Source organism: Theobroma cacao, chromosome 6 (assembly GCF_000208745.1).
Source record: "Theobroma cacao cultivar B97-61/B2 chromosome 6, Criollo_cocoa_genome_V2, whole genome shotgun sequence".
In the NCBI taxonomy this organism is placed as follows: Eukaryota; Viridiplantae; Streptophyta; class Magnoliopsida; order Malvales; family Malvaceae; genus Theobroma; species Theobroma cacao.
In genome coordinates, this window is record NC_030855.1 from 13,188,452 (window position 1) to 13,193,243 (window position 4,792).

General features: G+C 33.8%; 1 long non-coding RNA gene across 1 annotated transcript; it reads left to right on the forward strand.

The window, feature by feature from the left end:
* On the forward strand, positions 977 to 2,564 carry LOC108662571. Its single transcript, XR_001928456.1, has 3 exons — positions 977 to 1,007; positions 1,652 to 1,736; positions 2,527 to 2,564. It is a non-coding gene; the product is annotated as an uncharacterized LOC108662571 (long non-coding RNA).

Here is a 4,792-nt window from a genome sequence, read left to right on the forward strand (position 1 = left end):
TCTTGTTCATGTTGAAGTTTAACACAAACTGTGAATAGTTCTCTGGTAGCGAAGAAAGTACAAGGTCTATGCTCAAGTCATGATCCATAACCCAACCCAACTGCTCAAGTCGAGTGATATATCTTATCATTTAAGGCACATAAGGTGTGAGACCTTGTCAAGCTCGATTAAAAGACGGTATTGTACCGAGTGGTACAACTAAGTTAAATCGAGCCTTGAACTAGTTCAAATAGAAATTCTAAGAGGAATTTGAAAATTTTAAAACCAACAGAATGGCTTAGAATAGTGATTTGGAGTTCAAGGTCCAGTTTGGAGTCCATCAGAAAATTGACCAATTAGGGACAAAACGGTCATTTTACCATTTGATGATAAAATGGAGATTTTTAGCCAAGATTTGATCACATTTGACCAAGAATAATTATATGAAATATAATTATGATTATTGGAGTATAAAATGATGTTTAGCAGTGAAAAATTGTGATTCTCGGTATTTATGGAGCACAAGGGCAAAATGGTAATTTTGCCACTAAAGGACTAAACGAAAATTTTTTTAAACAATTTTTGCCCCATTTGGTTAATATTGATCAATATTAGTGTTATTTTAGGTTGAAAAGTAGAAATAATGAGATTCCGGTACATTTCGGAGTAAAAGGGCAAAATAGTAATTTTTTCGCCCCAGGGGCAAATCGGTAAATTTTTCACCCCAGCACTTGTCAAGACCAAGGGATTTTAATTGTGGTAGGATTGGATAAATACCAGAATATTTGTGGTGGAAAATTAAGAAGAAAAAGTCAAAAAGTTAAAAATTGGGCCAATAAGCATGTGACACATGGCATGCTTGATTATTTTATTATTTTCTATAGAAATCAGCCCATTAAATCCCCAATTCCCTCACCATATTCGGCCTAGGCATCCAGCAACAAGAAAAAAGGAAGAACAAAGGGAAAAACAAGAAAACCTAGGTGGAAATTCAAAGAAAAAGTGAAGAAATCAAGGAAACAAGCTAGGTAAGTTAGAATTTCTTTAATTCTCCTTGATACCTAGCTTACCCATGCTTTTGTTCTTGATTTCCATGGTTGAATATTGAGTTATCATGATGAATTCAATTCTGAAAAATGGGTATGGAAGAGGAATTGTTGTTGGAATAATTTGATTTTAGACTATGTTAGTGTTTAGGGATAGTTAAGCATGGTTATGAACAAAAACACAAAAGAAATATTCAATTTCTCTAGGGTTCCTTGTTGGCCGAACCATGAGGGCTGAATATCAATGGGGGATTGTTTTTATTTCAAGGAAAATGGCATGGAAAATGATGAAGTAAGGTGAAACGGTTATGTAGAAAAAAATTCGATGCTAGTACACCAAATGACCAAATTTTTTCTATAAGGAATTGTGAGGGTTCTAATGCTGAATTTGGCTTTATTTAAATGTATGTGGTAAATTAAGGTATTAGAGGAGAAATGAATTAATTTGGAGGTGATTTGGACACAATCGCCGATTAATCGGGTGATCGGTCGAATTTAATCGATACCGTGATTAAGCGGTAATCGGACATATTTTTGCATTTACATATCAAGCATTAGTAGTTTAAATTAATTTATATCAATTTAGGGACAATATAGTAAATTCCTTGACTTTGTTATTTGTCAAGGTGGTGAGACGTCCGGAAAAGGCAAAGGAATTGCGCCTGAGGACTATTAGTCAGAGTTCACCCGGAATCCGGATTTTCGACACCTGTGAGTGGACTGCCTATCAAAATTGTTTTGGGAATATGACTGTTTTGAACAAAGTGTTTGAATGATTTTATGCAATTTTTCATGAAAATGAATGCCTTGGGAACAAGCTTTTGAGAAAAGGTTTATGTTATGAAATGTGGTTATTATGGATTTCTATGTGGCTGCATTATGTTGATATACATATATGCTTGAATATAATGTTGTGTAATTATGTTGACTCGGCTATGTGCGAGTAGGGAGTGCGCATAAGCCGAGGATGACCCGGTTATGTGCGAGTAGGGAGTGCGCATAACCCGGTGATGACCCAGCCATGTGCGAGTAGGGAGTGCGCATGAGCTGGTGATGATGATGATGAGCTGGTGACGATGATGATGGGTTGGTGAGATGATGATGATGGGTATATATATATATATATATACATATGTAAATGTGTGTGTTATAGCAAATTGATGGACAATGATTTATGGTTGTAATGTACGTGAAATTTGACACATTATACTTTGAGAATTTTCATGAATTTTATGTTGATTTTATTAGTTTAGCAGGATGGCTTTTTGTTGAGTGAGAAAAAATGTTTCTCTTGTTGCTCTGTTTTCATTGCAGCGAAATTCATGCTCGCTGTAGCGAGAAACTCTCGGGTTTGGAGGGGTTTTAAATAGGAATGAACTAAATTGTATTGTTTTGAAACAAGTGCATCATGATTTTAAATTCTCCCTAATTGTTGCTTGTTCCCTTCCTTGTTCACTCACTGAGTATTGTACTCACGTTTTATAAAAATTCATGTTTTCAGATCAGGTGACTGTTGGACCCTAGATCGAGGAGTCCTCGTAGTTCATCTCTTGGGTATGTGTCTGGCATTCGATAGCAATCCCTTTTATTGTAAATGTCTCCGCTGGAAGTCATGGGTCGTTTTGTATTATGAAAACAATCTAACAATATGAATATGTGTATGCAATGTAAATTGCTAAATACATGACTGGTATAGTGCATGTATATTATTATCGATAATGCCATTGTGTTTTGGCTATTTTCACACCCGAGAAAAGGTGTGTGTGTATGCATGATATGATAAATTTGTTAAGCAAAGGTAAATGGATAGGCTTGCTTGGGCTTAGTGAGCTATGCTCATTGAGCTCATGCGCCGGTCATTGCCCGGGAAATTGGGTCGTGACATAAGGCCTTACTGGGCTTCCGTCAGACATCTTACATCAGAACAATTCACTTGAAATGTCGAATCTCTCTGTGCGACTTTCCTTATTGAACATTTCACTAAGGTTTAGGATAATATCTAGAGCATTCATAGCTTCATGTTGCTTTTGAAGATCTAGAGCCAGACTAGCCAACATCACACATGTGGCTTGATCAAGATCATCCATATAAACTCTATTGGCCTTATTTTCCTCATTTGTAGCATCATCGCTAGGTACCTCGAGAATAGGACCATCTAGGACATAAGCCTTTTTCTCTTGTTTCAAAACAATCTTGATATTACAAAACTAGTCAATGAAATTTGGGCTTGCCAACTTGTTTGCATCAAGTATGCTTCTAAGTGACAAATTATTCGCCATGATAGATTTATATCCTATGTAAATCAATATATATGATTATTAGTCATTAAAGCAAATTATATAATTATAAAGACAAGCTTTTAGAATCTTATATGATTATTCTCAGTATTTTATCAAAATAATAGCCTTATTCTACTATTTCAAGAAATTTAACCTTTAAACTTCTTATTGAGCTAAGACTCTTTCATCTCACTATGACCTTAAGTGACTCAACAAGCCATAATGAAACTAATTAGGTAGGTAACTTAGCTTACCAATTGTATCTTATACAACTCTTAGATCAGTTAGGTGACAACTCTTTATCTAAATGCATCATATACATTTTGCCTAACTATGCCTCTAATCCTATGCGGTCATGTGTGACACATCCAAACAACATGGTACTAGTTGAGTAAAACCCACCAATAACTCAAAGGTACTTGTGTAAAAGTTTGGCCTTGAGTGACTCAACAAGCCTCCAATAAAAAGAGTAGCCTGGTTATCTTGTTATATAGTGGAAAGCAATTTTTTGACTCAATATATTAATGAGGGATTTTTATTTATTAATTCATTAATTAAGGTCTTATTGATTTGGCATTGTTGACATGCATAGCATTTATCACATTTCACATATATCATATATATATACTGAAAAATAAATCTATCTTATGCCAACTTCTGGAATGATTATAGACTTTACTAATTCTAATTTCCTTGAGCCATTAAGGAAATTAGTTGGTCAAATTCCTAGGGGATTTACATAAACATCGTCTTTAAGCTTTGCTTGTAATCTCCTTGAATCTTCATGATGCCTTTGGATCTCCATCTTTAAGTAACAAAAATTTTTCTATCTAACCCTAATTTTACACTTTGATGTAACTAATTACATTTTATAATAAAAAAACCTCAAGTTACATTCGAAGGGAGTTAGGTGAGAAAAGAATTTTACAACTCAGAGAAAACAGAGATAAGGCAGGGTGTGTAGACCCTATTTTAAAATAAATACCACGAGAAATAAATTTAACCATCCATGACCTAATCTTCTAAGGTTTAAGTCCATAATCATTCTCATGCTTTATAATCACAATCAAAAGCATAGAAATAAATGCAAACTCAATATTTCTTGGTGATTTTGTGTGTTATTTGAGAAAAGCATCAATTAATTCACTTAAAGTGCTAGACTCAAATTATTTGGTATTGTTTTATTTCATTTTAGTGCTTAAGAAATTCTCATTTTCAAAACACTTAAAGTAAACATTTTACTCTGTATTTCTGATTAGGAATTCATTGAAATAAAATTTTCCTTTTTAAGACTTTCCATTTTACTTCTTTCCTTAATTAAAACTCCTTTTAATCTTGGAAACCATTTTATTTTAGGTAAACTTCCTAAAATATGTCTAAGACAACATTTTAATATCTAACATTTAGAACATGGATTAGTTTTCTAAACTGTATGCTGTTCAAGTTACCTAAATGGTGACTTAACAAATTTTTGAAACTTCTAGTCAA